This window comes from Dipodomys merriami, unplaced genomic scaffold, assembly GCF_024711535.1.
Source record: "Dipodomys merriami isolate MVZ:Mamm:240054 unplaced genomic scaffold, mDipMer1.0.p SCAF_2, whole genome shotgun sequence".
NCBI classification, from domain to species: Eukaryota; Metazoa; Chordata; class Mammalia; order Rodentia; family Heteromyidae; genus Dipodomys; species Dipodomys merriami.
The window spans coordinates 9389011-9412335 of NW_027203381.1; the positions used below are offsets into that span (position 1 = coordinate 9389011).

The 23325-nt window shown below is 45.6% G+C and overlaps 1 protein-coding gene across 6 annotated transcripts in view; it reads left to right on the top strand.

The window, feature by feature from the left end:
- Positions 1-23325, top strand: part of Rnf152 (ring finger protein 152) — a 163186-nt gene that overhangs the window by 94162 nt on the left and 45699 nt on the right. The window contains exon 1 of one of the 6 annotated variants that reach the window (XM_070029015.1): positions 12476-12685. The exons of the other annotated variants lie outside the window; for them this stretch is intronic. The gene's annotated coding sequence lies outside the window, so the exon portion shown is untranslated. Of the gene's footprint in view, positions 1-12475; positions 12686-23325 lie in introns of those variants that run through there. 6 annotated transcript variants of the gene reach the window in all.

A 23325-nucleotide genomic window follows, 5' to 3' on the forward strand; every position in this document is an offset into this window, starting at 1 on the left:
AAAGGAAACATTACAAGCTGTCACTCTAGCAGCTGGTGCCCCCCACCTAGAAGAGCAACAAACACTCAGGTGTTTAGTATTTAGTATTTCTGAGTAGACACAGGTGAACTGGGTATGAGTGAGTGTCTCCGGTACTTTCCACACTGATCTGATCCAGAAAAGAGAGTTTCTACCTTGTGTCCCACAGGGTCTGACTGGGTGCTTCAAGGTATTTTGTGTCCCAAAGCATTGATTGAACAAGATCTTATACTGGTTATCAAATACAGTTGTAATAGTCATCCTTGTTTTGGTCTGTTTGGAATACTGGCTTAGGAATGAGGGGCCAGTAGCTGTTTCCCAGCCCTGTGCTTAGGAGGTTGTGTTATATAATACAGAGGTGTCTCATACTTACTCTCTCTTGCCATCTGCTGTTTTTCGGAGACTTCCTGAGCTTGCTTGGAACAGCCCAGGTCTAAAAAGAATATCAGGTGGGCCTGGACCTTCGGGCAGCAAATGCAACAGGTAGCCCTGGTGGAGGCAGGAATAATAGGCTTTAGGGTTGGCCAAACTGATTTGGTCACTTCGTAACTTGGATTTTGTTGTTGTTGTTCCAGTACTGGGGCTTGAACTCGGTGCCTGGACACTGATCCTCTTCCATTTGAGCTACAGCTCTACTTCCAGCTTTTTGGTGGTTAATTGGAGCTGTGTCTCATGGATTTGCTTTGAACTGTGATCCTCAGATCTCAGCCTCTTCAGTAGTTAGGATGACAGGTGTGAGCTTTATGGCCAAAAGGCTTTTTCACGCCACGTGGATCATCAAGCATGCAGAATTCTTGCACATTTATGTTGGTATGAGGGTGGTGAGTTTGAAAGCCTTCTCTGCTGTGGAATAGGCTTTGCCAGGGGTACAGATCAAGCAGTTGGCAGTTTGCAGAGAGATATGGCTTTGGGAAGAACTGGCCACTCACATATCCTCATCCACACTGCCACACTGGGAGAACTGCATACATACATTAGAATTTTTAAGAGTTAGAGTGGAATGGAATTTAAGAATGGAATTTCACAAAATGGTATTGCTTCTGGCTCAGTCACCTTGGAGAAGTTGTTTTTAAAGAACATTCTCTGAATAGGTGACACAGTAAAGTGGCCAAGTTACCCTCCAAGTCACAGTGACTGAGAGGACACTGGAGTGATGAAGTTCACCCAAAGAGGTTCTGAGCTGGAAGATGAGCAGCTGAGAGGACCAGTCATAGCCATAGACTATCCAAGAACCTAGTGTTGTACTACAGTGTTGTACTAGGTCTTGAATTCAGGGTCCAGGCCCTGTACCTTAACTTTTTTGGCTCAAGGCTAACATGCTACCATTTGAGCCACAGCTCTACTTCCAGCTGTTTTGCTGGTTAATGGGAAGTAAGTGTCCTGTAAGTTTTTCTGGCCCAGCTGCCTTCAAACTGTGATCTTCAGATCTCAGCTTCCCGAATAGTTAGACTTACAGTCAGGAGCCACTGGCCCCCACCTCAAAATACATTTCTTTGTTGTGTGTGGCCTTTGAGTCCCGCCCTCTTGAGTGCTGTTTTGAAGACAGCTGTTTAGGTGGGGGGTGGGGGGAATGAGTAAGGCCTGGTACCACCTGTAGAGGTCTCCACCACAGGAAAGGAGGAAGGTACTGGGCTTCCTGTTCCTTTCTGTACAAGGTAGGTCCTGCATCTGCCTCTAGGATGGAAATCCTAGTTGAGATATGTGCTTCCGACTTTTTCTGTTTCTAGTTGACTTCAACGGCCAACATAGGACTTAAAGAGAAGTCTCTAGCAGAATCTGTGGAACTCCCATTTTCTTTTGGTTCTTGAGGCCCTATGTAGTAGACCACATAGAGCTACAGAGGCTTAGCCCAGTTGGAGGGGTCCTTTGCCAGCTCCTGAGAGTAGAGGAGCTGACTGAGTAAAGTTACTTTTACCACTTGATGTGTTGATTCCTGTATCAATAAGTCCCAACAAGCCCCCTGGATGCTGTCAGTCAGTCACCTGGACCCCTGCGGTAGCTCAAGTCCACACAGCAGGGAAGGGGCTGATCAGATGGAGAGGTGCCGCCATCCAGGCAAAGCAAGGGTGCTCCTTTCCATGTCTAAATGTAGGTAGGCACACTGGCTGCCATTCTCACTCAGGTTGGCTTCGACAAGGACTGATGAGATTTTCATTAAAGCTTCAACAGACACGTGGGCATAGGGAGCTTTATTATTAATGCTGCTATTCTGCTTATTAATAGATTAACTGGCCCTCTTTGTAATAGTCTCTACATCTCCCTTAGGTTTATCCATGCCATGTCTGGCTGTGGCTATGAGAGTGTGCACCTGGTCTCTGCCTTGCTCCTCACAGGCACTCTTAAGACCGGGAGTCTGTTGATTGTATTTTAGTTTTTGTGGGTTTTTGGACTTGAGGCATGAACTCAGGGCCTAGTAGCTGTCTTTAGGCTTTTCCACTCAAGACTAGCACTCTTCCACAGCTCCACATCTGGCTTTTTGCTGGTTGATTGGAGATAAGAGTCGTTCTTGCCCAGGCTGGCTTTGAACCTCAGATCACCACCTCCTGAGTAGCTAGGATTAACAGGCATGAGTTGCTAACACCAGCCCAGGACGCTGTTTTTTAATGGTCATTTTTTTCCCTGATAACTTTTGGTGTCTGCTTTCTTTTTCTTTTTCTTCCTCCTCCCTTTTCCTCCCTATCTCTTGATTCTCCTTTTTCTCCTCCTCCTCCTTCATTTTTTTTTTTATTATCACAAGTTATACAAGGGGGTTTCCTTGACTTTTCCACACTTGTAAACAAAGTATCCTGATCAACTTCACTGCCTTCCTTTTCTTCCCCTGAAGGAGGGGAAGTACACATTGTTGCCTTTCCTTTAGAGTTCTCTGAAACTTGATTCTAAACTTCCTAATAACTTCTAGACAAGTTTGGCCTTTATTCCAACTTTAAAACTCCAAATTCACCAGAGTAGTTAATCCATAGTTGATGCAAAGTGCTTTTGCACCGTTCAAGCATGGTGTGACCGGAACTGCCTTAAAAAAAAGTTCGATTCAGTGCTTAGCCTCATCTCATTTCATGTGTTGACTGACTCATCAACCCATTTTTTATATTCATTCACATCCATTCATTCTAGGAGGAGCACTTGCATGGAAGGGCTTGTATTAAAGAGTCTGCTTAATTGCAAAGAACTGAGCCTCACTCAAGCCAGTTTACATAAGAGAAGGTACATTGGGGAGATGCCCTGGGCTTGCTTCTGTCACCAAGCCACATCCTAGAGTCTGCATGCCTAGGATCCTTCCAGCCATGGCTCATCCTGGCTCCCCACTTGTGTTGGACCCTGTTCAAGATATTTGTCACCATATCTAGGTATATGAACTGCTCAGTAAATTACCGGTGGTGATTTTGATGTATGGTGATGAAGAAATTATAAATGCTTTCAGCCTGTACTCTTCAAGGAAGTTAGAGAGAAGCTTATTTGTATGAGTTTCATCCATTTGCATTAATAATGATTACATGCTGAATCCAATTTGAATGACCAGGCTGCTGTGTGCATACCAATATGCCTGGAAGGTAGAGATCCTCACTGGGGGAGGGGGTCATTCTAGCAAAGTTAGTTCTAGTGATGTGTTTTTCAACTTCTGTTTGCCTGTGTAGGAGGGAAGGGAAGGGAAAAGGAGGGGAGGGGAAGGAGAGGGGAAGGGAAGAGAGGGAAGAGGGAGAAAAGATAACTCAGTGATATCTAGCAGGTAATGTTAGGGTTGTTCCTGCCCTAGGCCACCCCGCAATCGAATAGAATTGTCCTGTGTTGACTGTGTTTGACATGACTGAGTGTCAGGAAGCCAACTGACCACTTTACCACCTTGGGCCTAAATGTTTCTCCAGCACACATCTGTGTTACCTCACCTCTTGATTTTGGAATACTCATTCATATGGTACTCATTTTTGCCACTCAGTACTAGTAGAAAGCAGGACATAGTTTTCTCTGCTTGGAGACATTGGTGGGGAATACACAGTTGCCACAAACTTTCTCAGAGGGTTGTGAATGGATCTGAAAAGCTGTCTTGAAACCAGTCTTGGGTGTGATCATGCTTTGCAGTTGTCTCTCTGGGGTAGATTGGCAAATTACTTCCTTACAGGTGAATAGAGGAGATGGAAAGGGACTGGTGAGCTCAGGGGCAGTCCCCAAAATTTGGGGGATTTGCCCATTCATTGCATGAAGCTGGCTGTTGTGGTAGGTGAGTAGTACATTACTGAACCATGCTAAATGAGTGATGGGAAAAATAGCACTTGGAACACCGAGTCTCAATGAGTAAACCACATATTGGGTAAATTAGACAAAGATTGAGGGCCTTTGCATGCAAGGCACAATTCTGACAAAAATCTCCAAAGCTTAGTGTATGTGTAGTTACAATCATTTTTTTCTCCCTCCCTCCTTCCCTTCCTCCCTCCCTTCCTCCCTCTCTTCCTCCCTCCCTTCCTCCCTCTCTTCCTCCCTCCCTCCCTTCTTTCCTTCCTCCTTCCCTCCCTTCTTTCCTTCCTCCTTCCCTCCCTTCCTTCCTTCCTTCCTTCCTTCCTTCCTTCCTTCCTTCCTTCCTTCCTCTCTCTCTCTGTCTCTCCCTCCCTTTCCCTTTCCCTTTCCTTCCTTGATATAATTAAAAGGAGAGAAGAACAAATGTATCTGATACCTTTCTCTTAATTCCTTACATATTTTACTTAATTCAGTTGGAAAGTTGGAAGCATTATTGTTTTCTTTTAGTCCATTTTTAGCGGCACACAGATTGAACTCGGGGCCTTGCACTGGCTAAGCAGGTACGGCACCGCTGGAGCCCCAGCCCCGGCTCTGCTTTCTCTCTTCCTTTTTAAATTTTTTTTTGCTTTTGTTATTTCAGCTATTGTTCTTGCTATTATTATTTGGGAAAGTCTTACACTTTACAAGGGGCTAACTTTAGAATGGAATCTTCCTATCTTTGGTCTCTTCGGTAGCTTGGATTACAGAAGTGTACCATGATGACCAGCTTATTTGTCTTGCTAACTTTTTTTTCTCCATGTCTGCCTTAATCACTGTACCCAATGAAAAACATGGAATTTTGTGTGTGTGTGTGTGTGTGTGTGTGTGTGTGTGTGTATGTGTGTATACACACATTCACAGATCCTGGGACTTGAACACAGGGCCTGGGTACTGTCCCTTGAGCTTTTTTGCTCAAGGCCATTGTTCTACCACTTGAGCCACAGCTCTACTTTGATTTTTTTTTTTTTTTTGCTGGTGAATTAGAATAAGAATCTCAGGCCTTTCCTGTCCAGGTTGGCCTCAAACTGTGATCCTCAGATCTCAGCCTCCTGAGTAGCTAGGATGACAGGTGTGAGCCACCTGCACAGTAAGATGGCTGTGTGCTTGAATCTCAGCTCTGATGTAAGGCAGTGCCTGGACTGTTTGTATCTGCATCTCCAGCCTTCAGTCATTGGGCTCAGCTCTGAATAAATGGTCCTGGTCTAAACTGGGGAAAGGGCTGGGAAGGTGGCTCAGTGGTAGAGTGCTTGCCTTGCATTCATGAGGCCCTGGGTTTGATTCCTCAGTACCACAGAAACAGATAAAAGCAGGAAATGGTGCTGTGCTTCATATGGCAGAGCACTTGCTTTGAGCTGAAGAGCTGAGGGATGGCACCCAGGCCCAAAGTTCAAGCCCCACGACAAAAAAAAATAAAATAAACTGGGGAAGACATTAAGCTAACCACAGCGTTCAGTGTTTATATGAGGATTTCTTTTGTGTGTTGTTGTCATGGTTGCCTTATCATGGGTGAATCTCTCGTGCTGTGCTTACCTGGTTTGGAGTTGGAGAAGACAGGTCCTCTCTGGAGGAGGAACCAGTCTGAGGAGTGTGTCTGAGAAAGCAGGGAGCCCACCGAGGCTGCCTGGGCACCAGACGCCTTTCTTCTTTGGGCACTCTTCCCCTCGAGGGCAAGACATCCTGGACTTAATTCTCCTTCTGTGCTAAAGGTTTCTTGAGTATAGATGCTACTGGGGCTTGTGCCTTGGCTTTTCTCTTTCTCAAGGCTGGCACTCTACCATTTGAACCACACTTCACTGGTTAACTGGAGATGAGCCTCCTGAACTTCCAACTGGGATCTTCCAATCTCAGCCTACTGAGTAGTTAGGATTATAGCCATGAGCCCTATAGCACCCAGCAAAACTTTCCATTTTAAAACCAGACCAGTCTCAGGAAGATTATACCACACTTCCCTTCTATACGGAGTGCTGCTATTTTGTGATGGGGGTCTGGCTTTGTGGATGTAAGGCATTCAGGCTTCCATGGAGAGGCAGAAGATGGGATTGAGATAAGAAAAGGAGAGGTGGTGTGGCTTTGTGGAGCTCTTTATTTATGAACCTACAGTTTGGAATGAGATCTTTTTCATTTTAAACCATTAATACTTTTTTTTAAAAAATAGAGAACTCTTTTAATAAAGACTAGGAAACCTAACTATAGAGTAAATATAAATGTACAGTAGGAATATAAAGTTAATGAGCTATGTCAGAAGTTCCCCTCAAGGCCGGCCAGTTGCTGTGCCTGGCTGTCAGGGCTGTTGCTCGGGGCTTGGGGTGCAGCGGGCACTGGATGAAGACTTTCTGGGAGCAGTTTGCTCCTTAGAATAATAACATCAAGGCTGCACTGCAAAGTGGGAGGGGCCTCAGAGCCTTGAGGACAGGGCCAGGCTGGGTTGCGATGCCTGAGCCTTTAAACTCGGCCATCCCAGGCTGAGTTTTGAGGATGTCTGCAGGTCAGTAGGTCTGGGTGTTGTCTTACAGTGCTATCTGGGGTGCATGTATTTCTGTGGGGATTTGTGCTTTTTTTTTTTTGTCTTGGAGTGCTGAACAATGCTAGCAGACAATGGAATTGCCTCGTCTTTTTATTTGCAGCTAGGATGCTTCAGGAACCTTCCCATGTTGGAAATCAGCCAGTAGCGTGGACTGGACTGGGAGGCACTGTGTACACAGTACCTAGTGTTTTCTTCCAGAAGATTCCAGGGGGATTTTGTGATGTGGGGGGCAGGGAAAGAAATTACCACAGTGCAGGGACTGATGGGAAGAGATAAGACTCTGGGATAAGCCACACATTCTTCTAGTATTTAGCAGATGATAACTGTCCAAGTTCTCTTTCTCCTTGGAAGGTTATCTGGGGCTGTTAGGATGGTGCAAGCAGAACGTGCATCAAATTGCCAGCCAGGGTAATGAGTTCGGCTGTCAGGTCTGTTACATGTAGCATGTGAGGGTAGACGGGCAGAGGCTGTGTCATTACGTCCTGTGCATGCCTGTGCACACCCAGGATCCCTGTTCATCGTACCTCACTGCCTCTGGGAAATCACCAAGAGAAAGGTAACGAGCTTGTCTACCGAGGGGGAAATCTTCTGTGCAAACAGAAAGCACCAGACATTGCTTTTAGTTCTATACACTTAGGACTCAAGATGACTTCAGTGTTAAAGAGTTTCTGGGTAGTCTGTAGTTTCATTTTCTTTTGACCTTGGAGTCAGATTTATTAAAATTAATTGTTCACACATCCTTGGGCGTGTAACAAAGAAATCTGTAAAGTATTAGGGACTCGGATCTTAAGGCAGTCACACCAAACCACGAGGCATTCGCTAATTTAGGGAGAAACTGTCTTTCCTAGGAAGGTATAAAAGAATGTTAGGCTTCAGAACTTCACTTTATTGGTGGAATCTCTGTCCATGGTGATAGCAAATCCTCTCTTATTGTTCTCCTTACAATAACATCATTTGGTCAAATCCAATCTACAGCAGAAATGGACAGAGTCCATTAGAATTCCTGGTAAATTGGGAAGGCTGTCACTGGTATTTGAGCACAGGGCCTTGTGCTTGCTGGGCAGGCACTCTACCACTTGGAACACTTTCCTAGTTTTTTTTGCTTTAGTCATTTTGGGGCGAGAGTCTCAGTTTTTTTTCCCTGGGTTGTCCTCAAACCACAATCTTCCTGATCTCTGCCTTCTGAGTAGCTGGGATTATGGGCATGAACCAATAAGCTTGTTTAGTTCAGTGATAAATGTGTATGTGTGTGTGTGTGTGTGTGTGTGTGTGTATGTGTATGTATGTATATATGTATGCATGTATGCATGTGTATGTATGCATGTGCTGGTCCTACTGGTCCTAGGACTTTAACTCGACCTAGGCTCTGTCCCCTAGCATTTTACCACTTAACCCACAGCTCTACTTCCAGCTTTTTGTAGTTAATTAGAGATAAGTGTCTCAGGACTTTTCCTGCCTTTGAACCGTGATCCTAAGATCTCACCTTCTGAGTAGTGAGGATTGCAGGTGTGAGTCACCAAGAGTCTGGCTGTAAATGGGTAAATGTGATTCAGTTTAGCTGTGGTTGTTTAAGCTTTTGTTTGGTTCCATGCATGACTGATACACAGGGCAGTGCCCCTCCATCCTGTTACCACTTTATAAAAGTGGATGTGGTTTCATTTGGACCCAACCAAATCTTGGGAGCAGGTTGTCTGGTTGGAGTCCATGGAATTCTTCCTTCACCAGCACAAGGGAACAGGCATGTGACTAGACTCCAGCTTCCAGAATCCACAGCCCTCATTTTATTTCCTCCTTGAGATTCAGGCTTATAAAGTAACAAATTCTTCCCTTTCCTTTCCTTTCCTTTCCTTTCCTTTCCTTTCCTTTCCTTTCCTTTCCTTTCCTTTCCTTTCCTTTCCTTTCCTTTCCTTTCCTTTCCTTTCCTTTCCTTTCCTTTCCTTTCCTTTCCTTTCCTTTCCTTTCCTTTCCTTTCCTTTCCTTTCCTTTCCTTTCCTTTCCTTTCCTTTCCTTTCCTTTCCTTTCCTTTCCTTTCCTTTCCTTTCCTTTCCTTTCCCTTCCCTCCCTTCTCTCCCTCCTGTCCCTCCCCTCCTTCCCTCCCCTCCCTCCCTTCCCTCCCTTCCCTCCCTCCCTTTCCTCCCCTCCCTCCCTCCCTGGTATGCCAGAATAGTAGTCTTTCCTGTAATCCCAGACTTGGTGGGCTGAGTTTAAAGCTGGCCTGGACTACTTAGGCCCTTGAACTTTGTGAACAACACCTACCCCGTGATTTTTCCCTTTAGGTTGTTCTTCAGATGGAGAATCTCAGTTACAGCAAATGACTTTTGTTGTTGTTGTTGTTTTTGTGCCATTCCTGAGCTTGAGCTCAGTGGTCTCTGAGCTGCTGCTTCTCAAGGCTAGCAGTCTACCGCTTGAGTCACAGCACCACTTCTGGCTTTTTCTGAATAGTTTATTGGACATAAGAGTCTCAAAGAATTTCCTATCAGGGCTGGCTTTGAACCATGGACCTCAGATCTCAGCCTCTTGAGTAGCTGGGATTCTAGGCGTGAGCCCCCAGTGCCGAGCTTTACTTACGTTTCCTTTTCTTTTTCAATCCCTCACTGCAGTTGTGAGGATGGCCCACAGATGAGGGTAAGAGCATAGGCTAGACCGCATTGCTCAGTGACACGGTTCGCGCCAGCAAAACCGGCCATGGAACCGGCCAAGGCCCCTAGCCTTTCTAATACCAGTGTCACCCCGACTTTGCCACACAATACTAGCTTTCCATGAAGGCTGAGGGTGTGAACACGTCTGGATGGGTCACGTCACTGAAAGCTCATGTTTGTCCTGTGTGAGAGATGCTGGAAGCTCTGACTTTATTAAATACATTACTAAAAGCCTGTATTTAAACAAAACTTTTTTTCCCCTTTCTTAGTTGCCAGTCCTCCCGTCCCCACTCATACCAGCCGTAGAATAAGGCCAGCTTTTCTCCTCCTTTGGTCATGCAGTTCCATCCCTGGGACAGGCTTCTCCCTGCCCTTCCCTCCCTTCCCCAAAGCCAGACGCTCCAAGGGCAGAAGACCCATGGGTTACACCTCCTACACGCCTTCATTCCTGTTCCTCCTGCTCATGCCTCTTCTCCTATTTCCACAGGCAGAATTCCCTTCCTTCTGTTTGGTCTCTTGAATCCCACTTGGCCTGTGTGCGATGATTCTATCTATGGTTCCTCCTCTCCTCCACTGTGAATTCTTTGAGTGTTTACTTGTTAAGGATGAATGAGTAGAGGAGAGAACAAGAACAAGCAGATTAATGAGTAACTCCTAACGTGTGGCTTTGCTGGGGTTGATCTGCACGTACCTTAGTGGAAAGGGATGGTATACCTCAGTCTGGATGTCTTGTGTAATTGTGGCAGACACTGGCTAGGTGTTTACCCACATCTCAAGGCTTTACTATTTGGAGCTGGAGCGTTCTTTGTGGTTGGAGGCTGTCCTGTGGGCTGCTGTGTGATTACTGCATCCCTGGGCTCGCCCACCACTACATGCCAGTTGCTGGTACAGTAGGAACAATCAGAGAGGTCTCAGGACAAACACTGGGGGGACCACATGACTCAACGTGGATGTGTATGAACCTGAGACAGCTCACGCTGGACTGCCCTTTATTCCATGTGTGCTCCACAGAGGAGATTTTAGAAGTCCTAGGGTAGGATGGCGCCATGACAGAGAAGAAGCCTAAGGGACCATGTGGGGCAGAACCTTCTTTACACAGCTGCAGTGGATGCAAAGGGAAGAAGAGAGAAGCCAGGCATACATGAGGTCCTGAAGGCGAGCTGGGGAAGCTGAGGCCAGGCTGGGCTGAGAACCTGTCTCAGAAAACCACAAACAACAACAACAGAAACAAAGACTAGATACATTTATATTTTGGTTGCTTATTTGTTCTTGTAGAAAAATCTTTTTTTTTTTTTTTTTTTTTAGACCAGAGGACACAGCTTTATTGCCATAATTCTCAAGATGATACGTGAATTTGTTATTCCTACCACTAATAAGTTTGATGTGAATGATGAGCAGCTTTGAGCTATAATAAAACATCAAGGGTGTGGCTGTGTATGCATCTGTATGTGTAGCACCATAGCAAATGGAGATATTTGTGGCAATGCCTGTTTAATACCTTTTAACATTCTCTCTTTGTGGGGGAGGGGAGTTGATGACAGATGTGATGCCCTGCAGTCACAGCTGTTCCCCACACCATTAATGAATAAATCACTGCATGATACAACTACACTTGAAATGGATGCTCACGGGCTCAGCCCAGCAGAATGCAGGAGATTACTGCTCTTTACAAAGCTGAACCAAAAGGCTTGCTCTCTGTAAATTCAGTAAGAGAGTGCTAGATGCCTTTTACAGCAGTTCATTGTTTTCCTGGCTGAGTCTAGGCTGACCCACTGTCCAAAACACATAAGTCAAAGGCTTGCATTTCGTGCCCATGTGGCTGACAGCAGCAGGGTTGTTTGGGGGACACAATGGCTATTTGTGGACGAAGCCCTTTGGAGGGTGAACACGCTTTGTGATTGGCTCAGCTGCCTCGTGTGCCTGCTCTGTTTTGCAAGGGATTCAGTCCTCCCCTGAATGTCACCCTATCTGTCTGTCTATCTGTCTGTCTGAATCCCTACCAGGAAATAGAATAGAGTGCATTTGGTTTAATGGTGATAAGATGCTGATACTTCTTTCTAATAAAAAGTCTTGCAAGACATCTTTCCCACTTTATTTCTGGTGGCGTGCCCCTTCCCCATCTAAAACACTTTCACAATAGTAAAACTAAGAATTGCTCACACTGGTGACACCAATTACGTGTGCGGCCCTCGGGGTTCGGCATACAGTGCATACATCATCCTCACCTAGTGCCGCAAGGAAAGGCAGAGGTTACTATTAATATTTATTAGGCAGTTGAGGGCCCAGAGAGGCTCCATGCCTCTCCCAGCGTCACAAAGCAAGTCAAAACCAGGGCCGGGGTTAGAACCCAGCAACAAGGCCTCAGCGTGAATCCAGGCTGAAGGTCGTTGCGAGCTTGGCCTCATCTCATGCTGCTGAGGAGCACTGCGCTCTCCCAGGTTATCTTGTGTTTTCCTCCCTTCAGCTAACATCTGTATATGACAACTTCAAGGTCTTGGCATCACTGCTTTGTGTGTGTGTGTGTGTGTGTGTGTGTGTGTGTGTGTGTGTGTGTGTGTGTGTGTGTGTGTGTGTGTGTGTGTGTGTGTGTGTGTGTGTGTGAGTGATGTGTGTGTGTGTGTGTGTGTGCGCTCGCACGTGTGCACCTGTTCAGCATGATTTCCCAGGCTAGCTAGCTGCGGATGCTCCTGTGTCATCCTTGGCTCTTGCCATAATACTTCATGTCAGGAGACACTGAATTAGCTTGTTGATTTGGCTATTTTTCTATCGCGAAGTTACCTTGCGGGAGGAAGCACGGGTGCCTGGTGTACTGGAGTTCACAGGAGGGAAGATGGCTTGCTTCCTGCTTGATAGAGGCCCTTAGAGAAGAGTAGGCAGTGACTTGGGGCAGGTGGACGGCATTCCAGGTCGGGCAGCAGGTGGGCGTGGCAGGGGGCAGGGGAGGTGATGCTTTATGACTGGAGCATGGGACTGTGGACGGATGGAGTGTGAGGGGTCGGGGAAAGGGGCCTTGGGATTTGTTTGGCAGGAGGTGCTGTCTGGGGGCCTGGAGGAGGATATGCATACAAGCTCAATCCAGCAGCAGTGAGGCTGGACTGGAGAAGGAAGAGACAGCGATGGGAGACCATTGAGGTCAAGAAGACCTGAGCCTGGAGGATGGCAGTGAGAATCAGAGGGACCAGCGAACAGAAGAGACTCACAGACAAAATGAGAGTTTTAGAGGCTGCCTGGGCAAGAGGTAGGAGGTGGATGGGTTTTTAAGTGTGAAATTCTGAGTGGAAGATGTTCACAAATATTGTGGGGGAAAGTCAGGCTGAGGAGAAGTCCTGCGTTTAGTCTGGAAGGCACACTGATTATGTAGGGAGATCCATGCTCAAATGGTCCCTGAGAGTCTGAGCCTGAACCACATGCCAGCAGTCACCCGCAACCGTGCTGGTCTCAGAAAGACATAATGGGAAGGTTGGTAAAAACAAAGAAAAAAATTCTAGAACCTTCTAGAACAAATACTTTTTTTGTTGTTGTTGTTGTTGGTCATGGGGCTTGAACTCTGGGCCTGGGTGCTGTCCCTCATCTTTTCAGCTCAGGGCACTTACCACGTAAGCTCCAGTGCCAATGCTGGTTTTCTGGTGGATTATTGAAGGTAAGAGTCTCTTGGAGTTTCCTGCCCTGGCTTTGAACCACCATTCTCAGATCTCAGCCTCATGAGTAGCTGTGGCATGAGCCACAGGCGCCTGGCTAAACAAAGACTTTCTGTATGTACTGAAAATTAAGTGATATGTTATTTGAAATGATGCCGTTGCCTGATTTATATTTAGTCCCAAATGGGTCATGATTTCTGTTGGATTTAAAATGTCCTATAGACTGTATATAAGGGCTGTTTCTGTATGGAATCCTGCCTGGAATATAGGGACCTTGGTTGAAAGAGTTTCCAATCCACGCAGAGTGGTCAACTCACCAGCTCCCAGAGGGTGCCCAAGCCGGGGCCCATTTACAATACCCACCTTCTCCCTCTAGTGTCCTGTTGAAATCTAACTTCCTGCAGTCTTCCATTGAGAGTCAGCCCTGATTCCTGATGATTTCCAGCGGAAAGTGGTCTCTGCCTCCTCCATCATCTTTATGTTGCCTTGGGCACAGCCCACTGTTGATCAGCGACAGATGTGGGCTCTTTGAAGGCTGGGCACAGCCTTTGTGCATTCAGGCATCTGGCTTGTTCTTTTGAATGGTGCAGGGGTGGTGTGTGTTTACACACACATACATAACATTACATCACTGCAGTGTTATTATTTATATCCCTTGCACTCTTCAATAGTATTTGCTGGTTGAGGATTTATCAAGAGACATTTCTCTTTTTTTTTGGTCCGGTCGTGGGGCCTGAACTCTGAGCCTGGGTGCTGTCTCTCAGCTCTTCAGCTCAAGGCTAGTGCTCTACCACTTGAGCCATAGTGCCACTTCCGGCTTTTTTCTTTTTGCTTATGTGGTGCTGAGGAATCGAACCCAGGGCCTCAGGCATGCAAGGCAAGCGCTCTACCACTGAGCCATCTTCCCAGCCCCTCAAGAGACATTTCTACCTCTTCTTGTATACTAATTACATCCTAGTAATGGAGGACTCTGTCTGGAATCTTAGAAGTCTACTAACATGCTGGTTATCTCCATGGGCTTAGTTTATCTATACAACTAAAGAGACACATGGACTTGAGTGCATGTGCATGTGACGCTGCAGATTCTCTAGCATTCTAGTCAGGCACTCAGTTCTATGCCCAGCCCTGACTTTTGAAAAGTCAGAATTTGCTGTATTAGCAGAAAAAAATGGCAGTGGTATAGTCTCAACCAAGTTTTAAATATGAAGCGCATCTAAAGTATCTTTAGCATTTGCACTTTTATAAGTAAAAAAAATAATTCCTAACAGGCAATAACTAATTCCAAATATCTTTCCAACTTAATTCTCACCAGTGTTTAAGAGTAGGTTCTGTTTTTATCCTTGTTTGGATAAGCAGACAGAAGTCCAACGAAGTTTAGTAGATTGTTCAGGATTGTTCTAGTAAGAAGCAACACTAAGATGGAAACTACAGACTGGATTGGTAGTAGTGTTGAGGTGTGGTTCATGATAATATAATACAAGAGACTTTCACAATTTTGTAGTAGTAGTTATTCAAAAGTACCAGAAGATGCTCCCAGAAACAAGATAAGCCAATGATAATCTTCAGTAATTATTTGCTCTCTACAAAAATGAGCATGGCATTACAAACGAGATGCTAAAAATTTTGGTGTTCTAATTCAAGCCACTGTCTAGTAATAATAGAGTTGCAATTAATTATCTTATGGGGGCTACTTTGTTTCTACACCAGAAGTTCATTTGGAAATTATAGTGGAACAAATAGCTGCTAAGATCATGAGGCTGGTGATTATATCAGTGACATAATTGGGGAAGTAAAGAATAATGAGGTTATTCTGAAAGAAACCTGCTTTGTAGAATAGTGAATGCTGTTCACTACTATTCTATTCCTGTCTGGGCAAGCCAGACAGGAAAAGAGGTCTCATTATGGATTGTGATATGTCATGGGAATGCATGAGGTTTCAGGAGATTATAAAAATTGGACTGCCCAGGGTTAATTCAGAGTTTTAAACTAGACATTACCATGGTCATTAGCAATATTTTTTTGGCTTTGATAGATGGACAAAAGTCATGAGTTTCTAGCCTCTTCTAAGAGACTCCATGAAGGAGAAGGGACTTCAGCCATACCTCTGTTGCCACGATCACTTCCTGAGTGAGCTCTCTTCTCACAAGAGGTTAGTTTTTGCTATGACTACGGCAGGATGTCAGGAGCTCACCACCTCCCAAACTTATGGTTGGGAAAGCTCCACACTGAAAGAAGTCATTCGATAAGCCAGGGCCGCCTCTGCAGCTCCAAGATAGATCTTAATGTGTTTCGGAAATCCACCTTGACTTTCTGACATCAGAAACGCCTGTAATACAGGCATACCAGCTTGCAGAGCGCCTGTGATTGTGCCATGAGAGACAGACTCCTTGAGGCGTGGTGAAGAGGACATTGGTCTCTTGGCGGGCCGATGGTGATATGTCTGTCATGTTCTACTTCATATCAGCCTTGGGATCCTGAGCAATTCCTCAGCCTTGATGAGGGCAGCAGACGCTTCTTGGGGAAAGGTCATGGGAAGAGAAGTCAGCTCCAATAATGGAGCACAAAGAGGCTCAGGGATGGCACCCAGGCCCTGAGTTCAAGCTCCACAAACCAACCAAAAGAAAAAGAAAAAGCTTATATTTGTATAGGATGAAGAGACTGTATCTTAGGTGTGTGAGTGTTTAGGAGTTGGTTGTGGGTTTTCTTTTTCTATCCCAATATGAATCTTTCTTGTAGACCAATAGAACACATGCTTTTCTAGGAAGTACGACTAGAAGGTGGCCCCTGACATCTTTCAGCCTCAGATGGTACAAGCCTGGAGGGGGCAGAGTGTGGTGTGAATATGTTCCTGAGGGCTTGTGCTCTGCCTGCCATGGGCAGGTCTCTGGGCTGTGTTGCTCTTGTCCTGGTTCTGGTCTGTAATAAATAGACAGTGAAGTGCCTTCCCTGGAGGTGTCCTGAGGGGAAAGCGTTGCAGTAAAGCACCTGGCATGGAGCCGTGTTCCTCAGCGAGCTAGACAAGAGGATTACAGCAGGGGAAGCTTGGTGATGGGGAACCTGATTTGCAGAGATTTTTTTTTTTTTTGCCGGTCGTGGGGCCTGAACTCTGGGCCTGGGCGCTGTCCCTCAGCTCTTCAGCTCAAGGCTAGCGCTCTACCACTTTGAGCCACAGCGCCACTTCCAGCTTTTTCTGCTTATGGGGTGCTGAGGAATCAAACCCAGGGCCTCATGCATGCAAGGCAAACACTCTTACCACTGAGCCACCTTCCCAGCCCCGCAGAGATTTTTTAAAATTAATTAATTAAATTGTCAGTCATGGGGCTTGAACTATGGGACTGGGTGCTATCCCTCAGCTCTTCACCTCAAGGCAAACACTCTACCACTTGAGCCACAGCACCATTTCGGGGTTTTTGAGTGGCTTATTGGAGATAAGAGTCTTAGGGATTTTCCTGCCCGGGCTGGTTTTTAACCTCCATCCTCAGATCTCAGCCTCCTGAGTAGCTAGGATTACAGGCATGAGCCACAAGCACCAGATGAGATTTTTTTTCTGTTTTTTAATGGTGTGTTCTGGTCTTGGATCCAGAGCCTGGGTGCTGTCCCTTAGCTTTTTCCCTCAAGGCTGGCACTCTACCACTTGAGCCACATCATCACTTCTGGCTGGTTTAGTGATTTTTTTGGAGATAGGAGTCTCAAGGACTTTCCTATGCAGGCTGGCTTCACACTGTGATCCTCACATTGCAGCTGCCTGAGTAGCTAAGATTCCAGGCGTGAGCCTCCCATGCCTGGCTGAGGGGCTTTTGTGAGATGCAGGCAGAGTGCTCAGTGCGCAGCACCCTCCCTGCGCCGCACCAGCTGCTTAAGGCGGGATGGAGAGGTTCTGCCATCAAGAACATCCTCCCCCATCATCGGCTACAGACAGTGCAACCCCAGATGGGGTCAAATGGGAACAGACCTGAGAAATGTGTGAGGCAGAATAACCTAGGTTTGGTTATTTAGGAAGTTTAGGAAGCACTGGACCAGTGTTTGGAAGCCTGGTTACTCCAGTGACCATTGATCAGAGAGATGGATGATCGCATCCCCGCTGGTGAGTCTTCCTTGCAATGAGGAGGAAATGACCTTTTTGTTGCCCTTGAGTTTTAGCAAGGTTTTTCTTTGGGGATTAGAACTGATACTACTGCTTCTGCCTGAAAACACTGTTGCACTAAGTTCTGTTTTGAGAGAACTATTTTTTTTTCTTTTTTGGTCATGGGGCTTGAACTCAGGACCTGGGCACTGTCCCTGAGCTTTTGTGTTCAAGGCTAGTGCTCTACCACCGTGAGCCACTGAGCCACTTCTAGTTTTCTGGTGGTTAATTGGAGCTGGCTTTGAACTGTGATCCTTAGATCTCAACCATGAACCACTAATGCCCAGCAGAGAATTTTTATTTTTGAGGGACAGTGGCTGGGGAGGGGTGGGGAGGGGGGCGAGGGAATGGAAACTTGGGCTTGGACAATTTGCAAAACATTTCAGCAAAATATATAAAAGCAATGGGGCTAAGTCAGGCTCAGAGAGACAAGCAGGTTTTCTCTCATGTAAAAGTCAGATCTAAAATATGAGCATATGTGAACATGTACAGGATTAACTCATCTATTCACAAACAAATTGACTAAAGTATGGTGTACTCTTGGACAATGAATGGTTTAACGAAATGAATAACAGAAGACTGAAACATGTGTGGTTGGGGTTGGGATTAAGGAGGAGCAGACAAATGGGGAGAGATGGGTAGGCAAATACAGTCATTACATTTAGTGTACATGTGGAAATGGAACCATATACCTTGAGGGTATGGGTGGGATTGGGTTGAGTGGGGAGAACAATGGAAGAGGCATCACTGACCAAACTTACAAATTAATTTATTGAATGGAAACCCTTTTGTACATCTAATATTTAAAGATAATAAAAATTGGGCTGGGAAGGTGGCTCAGTGGTAGAGTACTTACCTTGCATGCATGAGGCCCTGGGTTCAATTCCTCAGCACCACATAAGCAAAAAGAAAAAAGCCAGAAGTGGCGCTGTGGCTCAAGTGGTAGAGCTCTAGCCTTGAACTGAAGAGTTGAGGGACAGCGCCCAGGCCCAGAGTTCAGGCCCCACAACTGGACCCCCCCCCCAAAAAAAAAAGATAATAAAAATTATTTAAAATAAAAAACAGAGCAATAGGGGAACTCACAATTCTTTTTCCTTTTTCTTTTTTATCTGCCAACCAGGTTTGTCAGATGGATTAGTAATTTAGGTAGGAGCAGGCATGAATCACTGCTTCGAATTTTGCATATAATTTTATCCTGGAAGTAATTTCCTTTCAGAGTTTTTGAGCTGTAGTTATCATTAATGAATTAAACATTATGAAACCCAGAGAACTCCTAATTCATTTTGAAACAAGTAGACATTTAAATTTGAAAAAGAAACCTTAAATTTCTTTCCAGTGGTGTTTAAGATTTTCAAGCTGACAGAATGTGGGGTGGTGTTCAGTAGAAGCAGCTTTCCAGAATGGTTTGTGGTAGCAATGGAGTAAGTGTGTTGGCAATTTGGCTGTAGGTTTTAGGTATGACATTGCAACATAGTAAGATACCTGCATTTATTTTTTTTTCTCTTGGCATTTTATTTATTTGTGTATTTGTTTTTGCCAGTCCTGGGGCTTGAACTCAGGGCCTGGGCACTGTGCCTGAGCTTCATTTGCTCAAAGCTAGCATTCTACCACTTGAGCCCACAGTGCTTTTTCTGCTTATATGGTACTGAGGAATCGAACCCAGGGCTTTGTGCATGCTAGGCAAGCACTAAGTCACATTCCCAGCCACTCTTCTAGAACTCTTTAAGGCTAGGATTCAGGTCACCTTTCTAAGAAAGCTCCTTGCTCTGCCTGCAGGATGGGAGGTTCCCAGCCATTGGTGGACAGCGTCTGCTCTACCTGAGCTTGCAAGGGTGATGATGATTTTGCCTTTGTCTCCCTGCCACAAGCACCCATTGTGAGGCTGAGTGAGGGTAAACACAGATTCTGCAGTTCCTGCCTCCTCTGAGCATGGCAGGGGCAGGGAGGGGTAAGAGGACCAGGGGGGTAAAGGCAGGACCCTGAATATACACAGCAGGGAAAGGAAAGAAACCTTCCTTTCTACTATTCCCTCCCCGGCCCTTCTCTTTTTTAGGACTGGTGCACAGCTTCCTGGAAGGAAGGTTCTTTGGAAAGGAGGCGGCCCTGCCTTCTGCTTTTTCAGTTCTACCAACCAGGTGACTCCTGCTGTGAAGGATGTTCTGAGTGACAAGGATTTTCTCTCCCCTATTTGTGCTGCCTCCCAAGCCCATCGTTTGATCCCTAGGTTTCTTCTCCTCAGCTAACCACATTGATTGGTTTCCTAGGGACAGAATAACCAGATACCACCCACTTAGTCTCCCCTGCTGTGGAAGTTGACTACAATCAGGGTATCATTGGGCTGTGCACCTTGACACCCGCAGGGGAGATGCCTTCTTGCCTCTAATTTCTAAGTGGTTGGCAGTCCTTGGAGGCCTTGGCATGGAGATACTCCACTTTCTGTCTGCATCTGGCATCACGTGGTCATCTCTCAAACGTGCCTTTTCTGTTTGTAAGGACAGATTAAGAGCCTACCCTAGTCAGATGCTGGAGGCTCACACCTGTAATCCTAGCTACTCAGGAGACTGAGATCTGACACTCTTACCTCTAGTAAACAAAAAGCCAGAGGTGAAGCTGTGGTTTAAGTTGTAGGGTGCTAGCCTTGTGCACAAAATCTCAGGGATAGTGCCCATGCTCTGAGTTCAAGCCCCAAGACCAGCAGGAAGGAAGGGACTGACCTTACTTGGATATGACCTTGATTAGTTCTTTTTGTTGTTGTTGTTGTTATTGTTGGTTGTGGGGCCTGAACTCTGGGCCTGGGTACTATCCCTCAGCTCAAGGCGAGTGCTCTAACACTTGAGCCACACACAACACCACTTCCAGCTTTTTCTGCTTATGTGGGGCTGAGGAATCAAACCCAGGGCTTCGTGTATGCGAGGCAAGCACTCTACCACTGAGCCACCTTTCCAGCCCGAACTTGATTAGTTCTGTCTGCAATGAGCTTAGTTCCAAATAAAGCTGTGTCCTCAGGTGCTGGGTTAGGATGCGCCCAATTGTCCTCACCCTCTGGTGGTGGTTTGTTGCTGTCCACTCCTAGGGGTCTGCGGCCTGGCTGCAGGAGCGGGGAATGCCACTGTGGGACTCTTCCCCAGGACTCTGATCCACGCCACTCTCGCGCCACCATGGGAGTGAAGCGTAGGAAGATGACACAGCATTTCTGAAGCAACTCAGTCTGAATTTGCTCAACAGTCTTCTCATGCTTGGGTGCCTGTTTTCACTTAAGTCAACTAAGGCAGCAACCAAGACGCTTAGATGGCACCAGGGGGAGGGACAGAAGCTCTTCCTGTTGTAGTGGAAACAATTGTGTTTATTTTTTTTAATCAAAAGTACTCAGGTGGGAGTTCAAGCAGAGGTGTCCTCTATCCCTGTGAATGGAACAAGGGCCTGGTGGCAGTGACTGGCAGGTACTGGGGGTGGGGATGGGGAAACGTCTGTAATATGGAGTCATGGCTGTAGGAAGTCACTAGGACCCCTAAGGGTTAGCGAATGCCTCTTGTAGCCTCCTGTACTTAGCAGCTACTCAGCAATCAACATTATGAGGAGCACAAGAAACAGGGAGTTGTGATTCATGCAGTAGGACTGAGGCCAAATTTTGTTCTATTGGTTTATACTTTTTTTTTTTTTTCAGGTACTGGTGCTTGAACTCAGGGCCTAGCACTTGCTCTTGGCTTTTTTTGCTCAAGATTGGTGTTCTACCACTTGTGCCAAACCCCCACTTCTGGATTTTTGCTGGTTAATTGGAGAGAAGAGTCTGCCCAGCCTGGGGCTCTCTTGAGCAGCCAGAATTACAGGCATGAGCCACTGCTGCCTGGCTCTGTTCTGGATTTGTTTGTTTGTTTTGGTTTTTCTTCCCCAATCTTGTCTATGGAACTTAGCACATATTTCTTATTAAAATAAGACTTCAGTTTTCCTCATCTCTGAAAATGGGGAAAACTGCTGCATCATGATGTCTGCAAGACAATTATTAGGTTGCTCTATGCAACTACTGGCAGACCTCAAGCAAATGCTGGGGTGATGGTGAGGACAGCCACAGGATTGAGAGGCTATAGGCTGACACCGAGGGACTTGATGAAAGCAAGACCTGTGGTCTATTGAGGAGGTATTGGTCTTGTTCTCTGGGCCTGGCTAGATCTAAGAAGGAGGACTGTAGCATGCTTGGTAGAAGAGAGTTGCGGGCATAGGTGTCCTTTTGAGTAATGGGTCAGTCACTATGGCAAGTCTAGGGAGATGGCCTGGGGATCCCTCCTTGAAATGGCTGATCCATGGTAGTATACAGGCTGCAAGGGAGTCAGGTCCATCAGATCTAGAGAGCGAAGGAGCCAGCAGGGAGGATTCAGTGCTGAGGAGCCCTGGGCAGAAAATCAGTCAAGCCAACAGTTGGACCAGGGGCTGTACCAGAAGTACCCAGATGTCTCCACTAAGTTAGAGCTGGCTCTGGAAACCAGGGATGCATGTGGCAGGTGTTTGAGGCTGCAGCAGGTATTTGTCTTTCTCAGCCCCTGACAGACATTGGCCAATTTTATTCCATAGATTTAGTAGTGGCAAAAAAGGTTTAAAAAAAATCTAGACTTAAAGACATGCCCATCACCTCAGCATGCTGTTAAATTGTCTTATTATTTATATAATCACATGGCAAATGCATTGTTTCGAAAAACACTGTTGAATGTAGATGTTTCTCTACTTCCGTGACAAATGTACTTTAAATGACTATTGATTAACAAGGCTCTGGCTGAAAGGTGTTTGTGACAGGCTGTCCTGTGAAAAGAGAGTGAACAAAGCCCAGAGGTATACTTTTGGTTCTGGCCAGAGTCTAGAAGACATTGAACTCCAGGGTGGGATTATTTGCTACTTTTGTGCCCTGTATGATCATAACATAGCCACAGAGCGGAAGGGCTAGTCATTGAAAAGAAGAAGCAAGAGTTCAGGGCAAACATCCCAGCTGGAACAACAGGCTGGGGAACATTCTCTTGACTTTTATTGCTTATAGAGAAAATGCTATTTTTTGTCCTCACCTATTGAAATTTTCTTCATTTTTCGGGCTTCAAGCCAGAATATGTTCAGAGGCCAGAAAGGTTCAGAAGCAAATCCCAGGCCAAAAAAAAAAAAAAGAGAGAGATGGCTTTTAATATAAAAATTATTTTAGTTTTACCATGAAAATAAAGTCATGTGGATCCAGTGTGTTGAGTTCTAGAGCAGGAACTGAAATAAGAAGTTAGATAACCTGACTTTGATTACTTAATAAGTCTCAGTTTTATCAGTGGCAAAGTAGAAAATTTTCTCTATTTTGTCCACTTAAAATGTTGGGGTGATCATGACAATGTTTGAAAAACTGGGGTCTCGTGCAACTCTGTAGTAAGAAATGTCAGCACAGGGGTAAGGAGCTAGGCATTCTCTTTTATCCCTGTTCTTATTTTAATTATATTCATTCTCGAGTTCTGATTGGAGAAATGTGGGTTTCTTCTTGTTTTACTACTTAATTAAAATAAAATGTTGTCCCGAGGAATGACACTGTATCTAGATGAGGATTATTAGGAGAGAAAGGATTGTGCATGAGGGTGTTTGTAAATAATGCTTAGGTGACACTATTGTGATAATTATGGCTATTTGAAGATGGGTTTTATAGCAAGTCTTCAATTTTCCTGTCACTTCTTCCCTGAGCTCTTCCACTTAAGCAAGCACATTTGTCACATGGAGCTAGCCATTCAGGGAGTTAAATCCCAAGAGCAGTCAGAAGCTCTGTGAATTCATTGTGTTTTTCTGCAGCTAACTCAAAGGTACCAAGACTGCTGTTAATGGAGCCAGTAAAGGCAGGCAGCAGGAGAAAGATGGTGCAAACCTAAACACTCAAAAGTTTCCAACCCCAAGAAATGGCTGCTTTGTGTTCATCAACGTTCCAGTCACTGTAACCACATACCTGTGACAGAAATAACTTAAAGAGAGGAAGGGTTTATTTTGTTCATGGTTTCCGAAGGTTCTGTGCATGGTTGCTCAGCTCCCAAGAGCTTGGTCAGAAGAGCATCATGACAGGAAGAGACATTGGTGGAGAATGTTCTTCATCTCAATGAGGACAGGAAGTTGAGA